General features: G+C 39.7%; 1 long non-coding RNA gene across 1 annotated transcript in view; it reads right to left on the bottom strand.

The window, feature by feature from the left end:
• Positions 1-10,863: 10,863 nt before the first annotated feature.
• Positions 10,864-17,228, bottom strand: part of LOC135362028 (uncharacterized) — a 52,506-nt gene continuing 46,141 nt past the window's right edge. Inside the window, exon 5 of the long non-coding RNA XR_010406319.1 lies at positions 10,864-10,901. This is a non-coding gene — a long non-coding RNA (uncharacterized LOC135362028). The remainder of the gene's footprint in view (positions 10,902-17,228) is intronic.

Genomic DNA, 17,228 nt, shown 5'->3' with positions numbered 1-17,228 from the left:
AAGAAGGCAAAGAACTGCCACTGCTCTCCAAATCTAATTAGCAGCACTAAGTAAGTTGTTTCCAGAAAGGATAGAAAAGACAGTTAACAGCTTTTGAAACCTGTAGGAGAGGGCAGCAGAGCCTGGGTATTTGACCATTGTTAGCTTGAGGATTGTTAGTTAAAGTAGTAGCTTAAGAAAACTCCAGCCCTTGGCAGGATGCTGTGAAAATAGAGCGCCAGACCTTTTCAGTGCTTGGAAGCATTGTAGCTGAGAATGGTAAACGTTTTCTTGAACACAGAAACACCAAGCTTTATTTCCGTGATTAATAACAGTTGAACATAGTGAAAAAGGCCAGCCTAAGTAGTGGTAGTATTTCTTTTTATTTCATACATTTTCTATACCTAGTTTTGATATAATGAGTGTTAAATGTTTACCCTGCTTTTTTTTTTCCTTTTCTGTCCAAGATCTGTATCCATTCTAACTTAAGATATATTTCCATAGCACATTTTGGAATTTAGAAGCATTCTCTCTATATATGAACTATTGTTGCTTATAAAAGAAATAAGCATTTTTTAAATATTTAAGTTTAAAAGTTTAAGAACATTTATTAGCATTGCCTACTCTTTCGTACTATTTGAATTATCATGTGGGTATTACTTTTCCTTTTTTTATTAATTTTATTTTATTATGTTATGTTAGTCACCGTACAGTACATCATCATGAGTTTTTGACGTAGTGATCCACGATTCATTGTTTTCTTATAACACCCAGTGCTCCATGCAGTACATGCCCTCCTTAATACCCATCACAGGCTGACCCATCCTCCTACCCCCTCCCCTCTAAAACCCTCAGTTTGTTTCTCAGAGTCCATAGTCTTTCATGGTTCGTCTCCCCCTCTGATTCCCCCTCTTCATTTTTCCCTTCCTTCTCCTAATGTCCTCCATGCTATTCCTTATGTTCCACAAATAAGTGAAACCATATGATAATTGACTTTCTCTGCTTGACTTATTTCACTTAGCATAATCTTCTCCAGTCCCAACTACGTTGATGTAAAAGTTGGGTATTCATCCTTTCTGATGGCTGAGTAGTATTCCATTGTATATATGGACCACATCTTCTTTATCCACTCATCTGTTGAAGGACATCTCGGCTCTTTCCACAGTTTGGCTATTGCAGACATTGCTGCTATGAACACTGGGAGGCATATGGCCCTTCTTTTCACTACATCTGTGTCTTTGGGGTAAATACCCGGTAGTGCAATTGCTGGGTCATAGGGTAGCTATATTTTTAATTTTTTGAGGCACTTCCACACTGTTTTCCAAAGTGGCTGTACCAACTTGCATTCCCACCAACAGTGTAAGAGGGTTCCCCTTTCTCCACAACCTCTCCATTTGTTGTTTCTTGCCTTGTCAATTTTTGCCATTCTAACTGGTGTAAGGTGATATCTCAGTGTGGTTTTGATTTGAATTTCCCTGATGGCTAATGATGATGAACATTTTTTCATGTGTCTGTTAGCCATTTGTATGTCTTCTTCGGAGAAGTGTCTGCTCATGTCTTCTGCCCATTTCTTGACTGGATTATTTGTTTTGGGGGTGTTGAGTTTGAGAAGTTCTTTATAGATCTTGGATACCAGCCCTTTATCTGTGGTGTCATTTACAAATACCTTCTCCCATTCTGTGGGTTGCCTCTTTGTTTTGTTGACTGTTTCCTTTGCTGTGCAGAAGCTTTTTATCTTGATGAAGTCCCAAAAGTTCATTTTTGCTTTTGTTTCACTAGCCTTTGGAGATGTATCTTGAAAGAAGTTGCTGTGGCCGATGTCAAATAGGTTACTGCCTATGTTCCCCTCTAGGATTTTGATGGATTCCTGTCTCACATTGAGGTCAAAAACTGGCCTATTTAAAAATATTTTACTAATAATATATATTCATTGTGACAAATTCAAAAATAGGAAAGTGTATAATGTGAAATTTGAAAGTAGCTGCCACATTCTGCCCCATTACACCTAGGTAGCCACTGTCAAGTGTCTGTTGTGTATTCTTTAACACTTTTCCTTTGCATATGCGAACATATAAACACAGGTTTTTTGGGTTTTTTTTTTTTTTTTGATGTGAACGTACTCTATAGATTTTCTGCAATTTGCTTCTTTCCCCCATGCAATTGATTTATTTCCGTACCTACACAGTAATTTTAGAAACAGTCATATTTCTGTAGAAAAAGCAGAGGAACCTAAATTCTTAGCTTTTGTGTGTTTTAAGGTGGCCTCGTCTGGGTAAATTCACTATTGTACCAAACCTGTAAGCTTCATTTAACACCATCCACTTGGGGGCAGCTACTAGAATTGTTAGCTAAAGACTTGAAGTAGCGATTCTCGAATTTTTGCATGCATCCATGTTGTACCACCTAATGGTCTTCTCACTCAGTCCCAGGAGGATAATTTACAAATTTCTTGAGAGCAGGGCTGTGAAATTGAGACAATAAACTCTCTTCTGAGGACTGCTATATCTCCAAATTATGTAACAAATTACCTATTAACAAGTCACTAATACGATACAGTTGTCCTCATAAGCAGATCAGGGAGAGAAGACATAGGACCTTGTCCCAAAGATTGCTCAGAACAGTGGTTCTCAAACTGTAATGTGCACCAAAAATCACCGGAGGACTTGCTAAAACACAGGCTGCTGGGTTCCACGCACAGTTTCTGATTCTCAGGCTGGGGCCCAAGAATATGCATTTCTAAGAAGTTCCCAAATTCTGCTGCTCCTCCTGGTCCCAGGATCACATTTTGACAACGACTGCCTCAAAAAAAAAAAAAAAAAAAAAAAAAAAATACTCAACCCCTGTGGTGGATGTCCATTTCCCAAAGTACTTGACTTAGACAAACAAACTTCACAGAACAGAATCCACCAAAAGTCAAAAAAAGTAGACCCAAGTGAGGATTTCCATATAAAGTACTCCTTACTCTCCAGCTCTTAAAACCTAACTGCAGTAAGAGATGCTGAAGCCTTTGTTTCTATTTGCTGGGTTGAAAATATAGCTCTTTTTTTTTCAGATCTTCTTACCTCCAGCTTAGCTAGGTTCCCCAATTAAGGCTGAACATGTGCCATCTGAGAGGCATCACTTTTTTGAAACCTACTGTAATCCTAGAATGAAGAATGAGAGCATTGAATGGTTAATAGCATATTTTGCTCAGACTAAGTAGAAGATCCTGGTAAAAAATGCAGTCTTTCAAAAGAAGCCCTTTTTTATTCTCAGCACTAACCCAGGCTCCTCTTCTACTCTATTATCTCACAGTCTTCTGAGGGAGGGTAATGAAGGCAGAGAGAGCCCTGCTCCAGTCTCAGCTTCATACTTCTGGCCATCAGAACTCTCTACCTTCAGTTTCCTCATCTATAACACGGCTATAATAATAACACTTACCTGAAAGGTTGTAAGGATTCAATGAGACAATATACATGTAAATTACTTAGCATAGTACCTGGCACATAATAAATGTTCAATAAATAGATGTTACTACTAATACTGCCACTTCAGAGTAAATAATTGGAATAGAGGATGGGGTTCCTGGCTATATCTCTTTCTTTCAATCCAAGCATAACCAACAATGGGCCATTACAATTCTTTTAGCTTGAGTGCTATATGGTCAAATATGCTTGTTGAATGATCTGTGTGACTGCCATATAGAGAACGAATGACAGGTACACAAAGATGAACATGGGAAACTAGCTAAGACTCTACTGCAGAATCAAGGGGACAGATGGTGGTGCCTTGGACTAAAGTGATGGCAATGGAGGGGATTATGAGATTAATAAGAAAGACTTTAGAGATAACAGACTTGGGAATTGATTAGATACCAGAGAGATCAAAGAATCAAAGGTAGCTCTTAGCTTTTCTACTACAGGCAATGAAAGGGATGGTGATACCATTAACAGAAATGAGAAAGAAGCCAAGAATAGGAGGAGTGGCAATAGAGGCAAAATAACAGGAGTTGAGGATGGTCTGCCACGGGTCCAAGCACTTCTGCCGATCATTGCTCAGTATGCCAAACTTCAAGTCCTAACCATCCTCTGTCCCTGAGCCTTCTCTGTAGCCAGTTACATAAATGATGAAGTAGGGGCCCCTGGGTGGCTCAGATGGTTGGGTGTCTGCCTTCGGCTCAGGTCATGATCCCAGAGTCCTGGGATCGAGCCCCACATTGGGCTCCTGGCTCAGCAGGGAGCCTGCTTCTCCCTCTCCCTCTGCCTCTCTCATGCTTTCTCTCTCTCTCTGTATTTCTGTATCTCAAATGAATAAATAAAATCTTAAAAAAAAAATGATGAACTAGGTCAAGGCCTGACAACCATGTCACTACCATGCAATTGCTTGCTCTCTGGAGTGAGTCTGGCTTGTTTACTGCTTGCTACAAAAGGTGCTGAGCCCTTCATCCTGGGTTCCTCAGGTTGCAACACAACTCACTGCATGCACAGCCACCAAGCAGGCCCAGTGTGACATCACATGGGACTTAGGGCAGGGGAAGAAGCACTACCATGGGAATGTTCCTTCTGCATGCTGGGCTGCAACTGTCTTGCTCTGATCCAGGTATCAGAAAGCTTTTCCTGTAAAGGGCCAGATAGTAAATATTAGGATTTATAAGCCATCTGTAGCAATTACTCAATTGTTCTATGAAAGCAGCCACAACAACACAGAAACAATGAGTATGGTTGTGTTACAAAAAAAATCTTTATTACGGACATCGAAAGTTGCCTATCACATCATTTTCATGTGTTATAAAATATTATTCTTTTGACTTTTTAAACCATTAAGCATTTACACATTTAAAAATGGGCAAAAATTAATTCTTAATGTATAAAAACAGGTGGTAGGCTGGATTTTGCCAGGGGGTATAGTTTGCCAAACCCTCCTCTGAAAAACTGACTCAAGTTGTCTTCTTTTGACACGTATGGCACTATGGCAAGCCGATATGTTTGCTTGCTCAGTCACCTCTTTTGGAGTTTTGTTATTCCTTGGTTTTCTCTATGAGACTGGGATTCTTTCCTAACAATAGGATACACTTTGAACACATTTTGTTGACATACCTATAGGAGTATAAGACATCCAAGTGGAGATACACATCCCTGTCCCTAGGAAAGAATTCAGAGATAAAGATATATATATATTTGAAAGACTTTAGTTTATAGGTGGCAGTGAAAAGAAAGAGAATGGCTGAGTTTTCTCAAGAATAGCATGAATAATGAGAAAAGAAGAGAGCCAGGGATATGAGGTCCTGAAAAACAAGTATATGTACAGCAGTGGTTCTCAAATAGAGAAAATTTGCCTCCCAGACATATCTGGAAATGTCTGGAGACATTTTTGATTGTCACAACTGAGGGAGTGCTACTGGCATCTAATGGGTAGGGGCTAGGAATGCAGCTAAATACCCTACAATGTATAGGACAACCCTCCGCAAAGAAAAAGACTTGGGGCTCAAAATGTCAATAGTGTAAAGGTTAAGAAACTTTTTTTAGAAGCTCCTGGGTGGCTCTGTCCATTAAGTGTCTGACTCTTGATTTCGCCTCAGGTCATGATCTCAGGGTCGTGAGATCAAGTCCCATGTCGGGCTCTGTGCTCAGTGTGGAGTCTGCTTGGGACTCTCTCCCTCCCCCTCCTGCCCCTCCCCCTTGTTTTCTCTCTCTCTCTCAAATAAATAAATAAATCTTAAAAAAATATTTTTTTAAAGGGAACGAAGAGAAAAATGAGTCATAAAATAAGACCAGGGAATACACCCAATGCTCAGATCTTGGGTTCTAAGACCATAATTAGTGATCCTTTTTTTTTTTTTTAAAGATTTTATTTTATTTATTTGACAGAGAGAGAGAGAGACAGCTAGAGAGGGAACACAAGCAGGGGGAGTGGGAGAGGGAGAAGCAGGCTCCCGGCCAAGCAGAGAGCCCGATGCGGGGCTCGATCCCAGAACCCTGAGATCATGACCTGAGCCGAAGGCAGACGCTTAACGACTGAGCCACCCAGGTGCCCCATAATTAGTGATCCTTAAAGAAATGACTGATTTTAGGCCTGGGGCAGAAAATACAGAAGTGAGCTTAAAGCATCTTTTGGTGCCAGAAAGTAAGTACTAACACATACACACACACACACACACACACACAGTCTGATCAGGTATGCCAAAGGGATATAGGAAGTTACTGAAAGAGCTCCCAATAATCAAAGCTGGAACAATTTGAGCAACAGAATAAAAACATTATGTTGGATTATAACCCAAAAATTAAATACAAATTCATGAGCCCATACTGATATAAATGAATGGGGAAGAGGAGACAAATCCCACATGCGTAAGAATTCCAAATACTTTATGTAAATATTCTACTTTCAAGGAAATGGAGTAGCCCTACCCATTTTTTAAGGGTATATGGGCTATACACAGTGACTTCCTTCCAAAAACTGTAGTATAGAAATGGGGGGAGGGGTGCTGAGTCACCTCAACCAGGTGATTAACATCAACATTAACGTTGATGTTGACGTTATATACCATTGACATAATGTGAAGAGAATGGCATTTTACCTCTGTGATCTTTTTCCCTAAAACCCATAACCCCAGTCTAATCATGAGAAAAACATCAGACAAATCAAAATAGAGGCACATTCTACAAAATGCCTAACCCATACTCTTTAACACTTTTAAAGTCACCAAAAACAAAAGGACTAAGAACTTGTCACAGCCAAGAGGAGCTTAAGATATGACAACTAATTATCATTTAGTATCCTACATGAGATCCTGGAACAAAAAAAACCATTCAATTAAAAAAAGAACTAAGGTAATCTGACTAAAATCTGGACTTAGGTAATTATAATGTACCAATATTGGTTCATTAATTGTGACAAATGTACCAATTCTGTCATAAGACAGTAATAATAGGGGAAACTGGGTGTTGGGCATATGGGAACTCTGTGTTATCATCACAATATTTCTGTAAATCTCAAATTTATAAAACTTTAAAGTTTATTTTATCTATTTTGAGAGAGATGTGGAACATCTTTTCATATGCTTCTTTGCCATCCATATATCTTCTTTGGTGAAGTATCTGTTAAGGGCTTTAGCCCATTTTTAAATCAGGTTGTTTTTTCCTTATTGTTGAACTTTAGGGTGTATATTTTTTGGATAACTGTCTTTTAATAAATATGTCTTATGCAAATATTTTCTCCTAGTCTGTGGCTTATCTTCTCATTTCCATGACAGTGTCTTTGACACAGCAAAAGTTTTCAATTTTAAGAAAGTCCAGCTTACCAATTATTTCTTTCATGGATCATACCTTTGGTCCCATAGGTAGTGCCTTTGGACAAATTGAATAGTCTCATTGTTGGATTCAATTTGCTTTGAAGTTGTATATAACAAGCTATCACAAACCCGAGGTCATCTAGGCTTTATCCTATGCTAATCTTGGAGTTTTATAGTTTTGCATTTTGCATGTAGCTCTACAATCCATTTTGAGTTAATTTTTGTAATGAGTGTAAAGTCTGTGCTTAGATTTGTATTTTTGCATGTAGATGTCCAGTTGATCTAGCACCTTTTGTTAAAAAGACTATTTTTCCTACATTTATTGCTTTTGCTCCTTTGTCAAAGATCAATTGATTACATACATGTGAATCTATTTCTGGGCTCTCTACCTTTTTCCTGTTTTTGTTTATTCTTTCGCCAATACCACCTTTTCTTGATTGCTGTAACTTTATATTAACTCTTGAAATCAGGTAGTATCAGTCTTCCAACTTTGTTTTTGTACTACAATACTGTGTTGGCTATTTTGGAATTTTTGTTTCTCTATAAACTTCAGAATCAGTTTGTCAATATCCATAAAATGACTCAATGGGATTTTGATTAGGATTGCATTAAATCTATAGATCAAGTTGGGAAGAACTCACATCTTGGCAATATTGAGTCTTCCATTACTTTTGAAGAATGGAATACATTCCATTGTAGGATACATAATTCTAAGTAGATGGGTTTTTTTTCTTTTTTTAAGATTTATTTATTTTTTTAGAGAGAGAGAGAGAGTGCACGCATGCACCCATTTGAGCGGGGACAGGGGCAGAGGGCGAGGGAGAGAGAGAATCTCAAGCAGACTCTCCACTGAGCACGGAGCCCGATGCAGGGCTCAATCCCATGACCCTGAGATCATGACCTGAGCTGAAATCAAGAGTCAGACTGAGCCACCCAGGGGCCCCTGTGTTGTTGGTTTTTTTTTCTCTCAACACTTTAAATATTTCACTCCACTCTCTACTTGTATTGCTTCTGAGTAGTCAGATGTAAATTCTTACTTTGTTCTTCTATAGATAAGGTATTTTTCCCCCCTCTGGCTTTTTTTTCAAGATTTTTTCTTTATCTTTGATTTTCTGCAGTTGAAATATAATATGCCTAGGTGTAGTTTTTTGGTTGTTGTTGTCCCTGTTATTTATCTTGCTTGATGTTCTTTGAGCTTCCTGGATCTGTGGTTTGGTGTCTGTGATTAATTTGGTGCAATTTTCAGTTATTATTGCTTCAAATATTTGTTTCGTTCCTTTCTTCTCTTTCTGGTATTCACTTTACACATACACACGGATATCCTACTCTTTTTTTTTTTCACTATTTTTTTCTTTACTTTCCCATTTTTGGAGTTTCTATTAAGATATGTTCAAGCTCAGTGATTTATTCCTCAGCCATGTCCAGGCTACTACTGTGCCTATCAAAGGCATTCTTCATTTCTGTTACTGTGTTTTTTATCTCTAGCACTTATTTTCTATTCTGTCTTCGAATTTCATCTGTTTGCTTACATTACCACCTATTCTTGTAGGCTATCTATTTTATCCACTAGAGCCTTTAGCATATTAATCATAGTTGTTTTAAATTCCCAGTCTAAGAAGTCTAATGTCCCTGTCATATCTGAGTCCTGTTGTGCTCCCTTGACATTTTCCTTGATAGCTGGACATGATGTACTGGGTAAAAGATGCTGCTCTAAATAAGCCTTTAGTAATGTGGTGGCAAGTTGTGGGGGAGGGGGAGTGCAAATGTTCTATAGCCCTATGATTAGATTTCTGTTTTTTTAGTGAGCCTAGGCCTCTGGACTGTGAACTTCACAAGTGCTTCTCCATTTATTTTACCCCATTAGGTGGCACAGAACAGATACAGAGGGCTAGAATTGGGTCCTTCCCTTTTACCATGTGGAAGGCCAGAGAGGAGTTGCATTATTTCCCTTCCCTCTAGTTGGTTAATCTCGGAAAAACAAAACAAAGCAAAACAAAACCCAATAGTTTAGGCTCTGGTGAAATAATTTATCTTGAGGGAAGGCCTTATTAAGAAGAATAGAATGTTCTGGCTAATTTCAAATGGTTACTTCTCCCCTCCCCCTGCCAAAATCATAAGGGAAGTTTTCTCTGATTTTCACTGTTAAAACCAGGTCAAGCTCTTTGAGATAACATTCACAAAAGCATGGATCCCTCCCTATGCCTGGGTCCTCCTGGAGTTTTGAACTCTCTGATTTGTCTACATTAAGCATCCTGAAATTTGTCCATTATAATTCAGGATTTCCTACCCCATCACTGGTTCTTGAAGAGGTTTCTGCTTGCGGGTTTCTGCTCTGATAAGATGTGATTATTTGTATTCACCTGTCTGTCTCTCCAATTTTGGGAGTAGCAGTTTGCCCTGTGACTCTACTTCTCTGATGGATCTAAGAAGAGTTGTTAATTTTTCAGTTTGTTCTACATTTCACTTGCTAGGATGTAGTGGCAACTTCTAAACTCCTTACACGCTGGACTGGAAACCACATGTCTTAGTCCTTTTGGGCGGCTATAACAAAAATGCCATAGGCCGAGTGGTTTAAACAACATATGTTTCTCACAGTTCTGGAGTCTAGGAAATCCAAGATCAGGGTGTCTCAGGTTCTATGTCTGATGAAAGCCTCCTTTCTGGTTCATAGATGGCCATCCTTTTGCTGTGTCCCCACATGGTGGAAAGGGCAAAGGAGCTCTCTAGAGTTCCTTTGTTATCAGAGTACTAATCCCATTCATGAGGGCTCCTCCCTCATGACCTAATCACCTCCCAAAGTCCCCACCTCTTAATGCCATTGGGAATTGGGTTTCAACATTTGAATTTGGAGGAGACACATTCAGTCTATAGCACCAGATGTCCTAAATTTTTCAACATACTTGTAAATATACCTTAAAATAAATGATATTCCAATCTAGACAGCATGGTACTGTTTCCTCATACTATTACTAAGAGATTAATGGTTTGGCAAAGATTGTGTCCGTATATGACACCAACATCCCCAAGAAAACTATATCATCACTAATTCTAGCATTAAGGAAAGACAAAATGATACATTACTTAAAGGTAAAGTATCCTACAAGTCCATGACAAACTCAGTACTCCTCATGTGTAGGTTCCCCAACACACTTTCCCTGAAAAAGAGATATTTTTTGTTTACTGTTCTGTTTTGCTTTTTGTTTGTTTGTTATTTCGTTAACAGGCCACATTGTTAAAAGTTTTCCACTGTTAGGCAGGTCATATGTAATACCTCTCAGACCCAGAGGCAGAGGACCTGATTTCAGGGGCCCTTCCGCACTGTTGAGCAGTGGGATGGCAGGATCCCTTTGCAGAAGGAAAAAGAGTACTTCTGAATGGGATGGTTTGGACTGGTAAAAAACCCAACGACTTCTCATGTCTGAGTGCTCATAAAAACTCTTTTACTTTCTAGTTATTCAGTAGCCTAGTTTCCATTATACTTGCCATGCCAGGTGAGACAATTGCTTTAGATGCAGTCCCCCAAAATACATAGCCCTCTGTGTCACGCTACCTTCATCTGCAGAACTGCTTCAGATATCTTGTAGAAGACATGTCTTTCTTCCAGCTAACTGATGGGAGTACTTCCTTTTGAGCCAGATGTTATATTAATTTGCTGGAAGACATACTGTTATTAGCAAGATGGGGTATGCAGCCTCTTCATGTTATTCCAGGGACAACAGGAAGGTGCCCTTTGCCAAAAATATCTCTCCAGCCTGTTCTATGAGGCTTGAAGTAATTTAATGAGGACTTTGCATTCTCTTTCAGAATTAGAGATAAAGATGATAAATCAGATACTCTTGGGAGACAGAGAGTTTGGGTTCCTACAGCATTTGGCTCATATCTCAGTAATAGCACTTAACTCTGTTGCTTTATAATTTATCTGTTTGCTTGTCTGTCTACCTCCATGAGGTTGTGAATTCCTTGAGGGCACAGACTATGCCTCACTCCTTTCTGACTCCTCAGGATTTCTACCAGTGCCTGGCAGAAAGCAAACACTCAGTGAACAAAATGACAGAGGAGTGAATTAATTAATGAGCAATTTTATATTTACTGTGATGTCTAAAATGACTGAGAAGAAGCCTTTTTCTGGGATGAGGGATAGAGGAGAAAACAGAAACACTATCAGATCCCAGTAGAGGTGTTGGGAGAGAATAATGACCATCCAGTCTTTTTTTTTTTTTTTTAAGATTTTATTTATTTATTTGAGAAAGAGCACGAGTGGGGGAAGGGGCAGAGGAAGAGAATCTCAAGTGGACTCCTCCTGAGCATGGAGCCCAATGCAGGGCTCGATCTCACGACCCATGAGATCATGACTTGAGCCAAAACCAAGAGTTGGATGCTCAACCGACTGAGCCACCCAGGAGCACAGAGAATAATGACAGTTTTGACTAGAGAATGCCCATTGTTAAAGAGACTGTCATCTTTTCCTAATTCAGGGTTACTTCATCCATTTACTTTTCAAGGCACTATATCTGTGCTGACTGATCTAAGAAAAAAGTTAAACCACTGTCTAAACATTTCATTTCTCAAAAAGCCAGAAAGACATAGCTGAATTTGCCCCCAAGGACTGAGCTTTGCTGCTCCTTTAGAAAATTAGCTCTCACTGCAGGAAGTGATTTGTGAGCAGTTTGAGAGAAGACCAACGTTAAAGTCAAACTCTGTATGAAATGAAACCTTGTCCAAAGTCCAGATCTGGATTGGAAAAATTACAAATCCCAGCCTGGCTAGTTCATTCTTATGTTCTAAATGTCTTTGGAAAGACACATGTTGTTCAAATGATCCTATTGTAAAAATCAGGTGGTTCATGATATTTTTATACAAATTGAAAATAAAAAGAAAAAAGAAAACTCTAACCATTACATTTTCAGCTCTTAAAAAATACCAAACAATTCATTTATCTTGCAAGTATTTATTGAGCACCTACCATGTGATAGGCTCTATGCTAAGTGCTGGGCATATAATAGTGAAAAAGACCAACAAGGTTATTTCCTGCCACAGACCGTCTTGCCACACTTCTGACTCCCACTCTCCATGTGTGAGCTTGATACCTCCTGAGACTGGGTAAGAAGGATAAAGTGGTGGATAGAAGAAGTGCCACAAATGTTTGCGGCATACGTTGCTTGTTAATTAAAACAACAACAACAACAACAAAAAAAACCCCAGTATTTGGGGTATCTGGGTTGCTTAGCTGATTGAGCGTCTGAATCTTGCTATCAGCTCAGGTCATGATCTCCAAGTCCTGGAATTGAGCCATGCTTTGGGCTCTGTGCTTAGTGCATAAGTCTACCTGTCCCTCTCCCTCTGCTCCTCCCCCAGCCCGTTCTCTCTCTCTCTCTCTCTCAAATAAATAAATAATTTAAAAATTTTTTTTAAAACAAATTAAAAAAAAAAACCTGTTCTTTTATCAAAATAGCTGCCACAAATTAGCTTTGTCATTATGAATCAGTTTTTGTTAGGAAGAGCACAGAGGTCTTTGACTCTTTAATCCAGGTGGAAGAACCTCTGGCTCTGTGCTAAAGGCCTAGATTCTAGTCCCGGCTCTATCATTACCTTCCTATGAGATAGATGTAAGGCAAATGAGTTAAACTTTATGTGTCCATTTCTTCAAAGGCAAGATAAGAATCATCTTCTCTGCTATTTCTATACTATAAGATGATTTTAATAAGATTTATATTTTTTATGATAAGATTTATATTAATAAATAACAATACTATTAGTGAACATTTGGGCACACTTAATGTGTACCAGACCTGCACTAAGCCCTTTTATATAGTCTAATGCTTTGAACTCTATAAGGTTATTGGTACTAGTTTCAATAGTTTACAGGTAGATAACACAGCACAGAGAGGCTAGGTAAGTTGCTGACAGTCACACTCTGAGTGAGAGATGGAATTCAAGCTCAGAACTGTGTGATTCCAGAGTCTGACCTAGTTGTGAAAGTCTACGCATGATTAGGCTATTTAACACGTTAGATTGGAGTTAGATATTATACCTTAGTATGAACTTACTTATTATATCCTGAGCTCTAGAACTCGAATGAAAAAAAAAATTAAGCTAATCATACTGTATGTGGTTTCTAAATCAATCCCTCATCCTTCAACTTACTCTAAGTTATCACTGAAAAAGATCTGATCACAAAATTCACACTAACACACTACTACCTGATAAATACTTCTCTGTGTTATCCTTCTAAGGATCGTTGAATTATAACAGGAGATGTGAGCCACAGGAATTGTGAAGAAGGCATTTTTAGATTTGAGAGTCTCTTTTAATACTCCGTGTATTACAATCATAGGCAATCACTTACTTCGCATATACACAGAATCAACATTACAAAGCTTCATAAAGGGCGCCTGGGTGGCTCAGTTGGTTAAGCGACTGCCTTCGGCTCAGGTCATGATCCCAGGGTCCTGGGATCGAGTCCCACATTGGGCTCCCGGCTCAGCGGGAAGCCTGCTTCTCCCTCTCCCACTCCCCCTGCTTGTGTTCCTGCTCTCGCTGTCTCTGTCTCTGTCAAATAAATAAATAAAATCTTTAAAAAAAAAAAAATTTAAAAAAATTTAAAAAAAACAAAGCTTCATAAAATTATTTGTGTAAACTGAGACAAAGACTATAGATGAGAATCTAGGAGCGTGGTTGGAGGTCTGCTATTCTAGAGCCATGCCTAATCTATGTATATAGGAGAGATTTGAGGGTCTGCTACTTGTGAGGCATTTTTAGAAGCACTATTTCATTTGATGCCCTATGAGATAGGTATTATTATGCCTAATTTTGTAGATATATTAACTGAGAATTAGAAAGGGTAGCTAATTTGTCCAAGGTAACATAGCTAATAAATGTACAAATCAAAATCATAAACACAGTGGCATATGGGGTTGGTTTCCTAGCCAACAGTCACTTCTCCCTCTTTCTTTCCTAACAGATCCCCAATATTGTTCTGGCAGCAATATGTCCAGATCTACGAGGTGAACCATAATGATTTAAGCCAGGAATGGCAACTCCGCACCCCTTTGCCAATGTCTATAAATTGTCTTTGGCTTCTGAAAAAATCATGGAAGCAGGAGGCTCTTTTGGTACCACGGTTACATCTTGCTTTGGATGCTATAATGTAACGATGTGGTACTTGGAACATCAGCAGCCATTTTCAAACTATGAGGGAAGACTTCACTGGCTCACTGAGGAAGGCAGCAGGAGGATCAAACTCCTTAATGACATTTTTAAGACGCCAGATCAATTCTGAGGCCACCTCCTTTTTTTTTTTTAATTTTATTTGACAGAGAGAGACAAGCGAGTGAGGGAACACAAGCAGGGGGAGTGGGAGAGGGAGAAGCAGTCTTCCTGTAGAGCAGGGACCCCGATACAGGGCTCGACCCCAGGACCCTGGGATCATGATCTGAGCAGAAGGCAGACGCCCAAAGACTGAGCCACCCAGGTGCCCCTGGGCCACCTCCTTTTTGACAGCTCTATGGATCAGCTGCTATTAATTAGGCATTCTATTATTTGCAGCCAGAAGCATTTTTAAAAAGAGATTTATTTATTTATTTGAGAGTAAGAGAGAGCGAGAGAGAACAAGCACATGGGAGCTGGGGGAGAGGCACAGGGAAAGGGAGAGAGAATTCCAAGCAGACTCCCTGCTGAACACGGAGCTAGACACTGGGCTCAATCTCACGCCCCCAATCGAGATCATGACCTGAGCCGAAATCAAGAGTGGGATGCTTACCCGACTGAGCCAACCACGCACCCTGGGCCAGAGGTATTTTTAACAACTACTAGAGGGGCGCCTGGGTGGCTCAGATGGTTAAGCGTCTGCCTTCAGCTCAGGTCATGATCCTGGAGTCCCTGGATCGAGTCCCGCATCGGGCTCCCTGCTCGGCAGGGAGTCTGCTTCTCCCTCTGACCTTCCTCCCCCTCATGCTCTCTGTCTCTCATTCTCTCTGTCTCAAATAAATAAATAAATAAATCTTAAAAAAAAAAAAAAAACAACTACTAGAAAATAGAGTATATGATGAGAGTCAAATGAATGGTATACCAATTAAGTGCTAGTTGAGAGCAAGAAGGGGTCCTGAGGGTTGAGTTAATCAGAGAGAGGTACATACAGTAGGACGACTTGGAGTCGGGTCTTGAAGGATGGTGGACATGTTTAAAGATAGGAAGAACAAGAAGTATTTCAAGCCAGGACAACATTTGTCCTATTCACTCTCCTAACTCCAATTTCGAGTGCAGTTCATTGCACATAGCAGGCGCTCAAGACATGTTTGTGAAATGAATTAATAAATGAGAAAAGAAGCAGGAACAAGAAACCATGGAGCATTTTAGGCAGATAATGGACAAGGAAAAGAATGTATGGGATGGGGAATGGTGGGAGCTAATGCAGGTGGCAGGCAGAGGATGAAGAGTTTAGGCTGTGTCTTGGGAGATTTGCCTCTTCCCTTGACCATTCCTTACCTCCCCAATTGTACAATCATAATAATTAAAATCTAACAGGGGATTTGACATGGTGACCTACAGTATATCAAGTGTACATTTGAGTGACAAAACAAACCAATTAAAAGTCATGGGTCAGGGGCGCCTGGGTGGCTGTCGTTGGGCGTCTGCCTTGGGCTCAGGTCATGATCCCAGGTCCCAGAATGAAGCCCCGCATCCGGCTCCCTGCTCCACAGGAAGCCGGCTTCTCCCTCTCCCACTCCCTCTGTTTGTGTTCCCTCTCTCGCTGTGTCTCTCTCTCTGTCAAATAAATAAATAAAATCTTTAAAAAAATAAAATAAATAAAAGTCATGGGTTAGGAGCATTTCTGGGTGGCCTGAGAAATCCAAATATCACAGACGACAACATTAAAATAAAGAGTTCAGCACCTGAAAAGTACCTAATTCTGCCTGTCAGCCTAGACACTAAGCCCCAATCCCCCACCCCCAACAGCTTTTCCTGGAGATAAGAAATATGCCAATCTTGAGAAAGGCTTTCTTTCGGCTTAAGTGATGTCTTCTTTTCTGACAGCAACTTCCTGGAAAATGAGCTCTGACACCCTTAACAGTACTCCTTTGCAGTTACCATTTTAAGTGCTCTGGTCTAAGAGATGAAATAATTTATCAGGAGTCATTACTGGCATAAAAATTAGAATTAGCATATCAAAGATATTTTCTTTCCTGATGCAGTCAAGAGAGCTAATTTTATCATGTAAAATAGACTTACAGATGGAGTACAATAAACATCATGTGGAATGAGATTTATCCAAACTGTGGGGAAAAAAAGTTAAGATTGAATTGGAATGCCATGAGATAGATTTAATCCTTAGCAAGTAAATGTTGTTCCCCATCATTTTCTAGTCCCTGACTTACCCCTCACTGTCTACTGTCTCTAGAATCCTGGCTCAGGAAAGAGGTTCAAACTTGCTCATGGCGAGAAATCAATGACTGACAATGATAACAGCTACCATTTATTGAGTACTTTCCACAGGCCAGGTACTATTCTGAGGGCTTTACCTACATTATCTTATTTAAAACTCACAACCCTAGGGGCACCTGGGTGGCACAGTTGGTTAAGTGTTGGACTCTTGGTTTTGGCTCAGGCCCTGATCTCAGGGTTGTGAGCTTGAACCCCACTTTGGGCTCCATGGTCAGCACAGAGTCTGCTTGGGTTTCTCTCTCCCTCTCCCTCTGCCCCTCTCCCCCGCTCTCTCTCTCTAAAAATAATAAATAAATCTTTTTAAAAGATAAATAAAACTCACAACCCTACGAGATAGGTGTAATTATAACCCCATTTTTTACAGGTGAGGAGAGAGGCTGAGAGAGGCAAAGCAACTAATTCAAGGTCATTCAGCAAGTGGCAGGGCTTGTATTTGAAGCCAAGCATTCCAGCTGGTGCACCTGTTGGCTACCTCCATCCCACATTCATTTTCCTTTTTTTTAAGGTCAGAGATAAAACATTAGAATAGAGAAATAAA

Source organism: Mirounga angustirostris, unplaced genomic scaffold (genome assembly GCF_029215605.1).
Source record: "Mirounga angustirostris isolate CCGP_5_RB_7025 unplaced genomic scaffold, mMirAng1.0.hap1 SCAF_11, whole genome shotgun sequence".
NCBI lineage: Eukaryota > Metazoa > Chordata > Mammalia > Carnivora > Phocidae > Mirounga > Mirounga angustirostris.
This window is presented reverse-complemented; position numbering and strand designations above follow the sequence as displayed.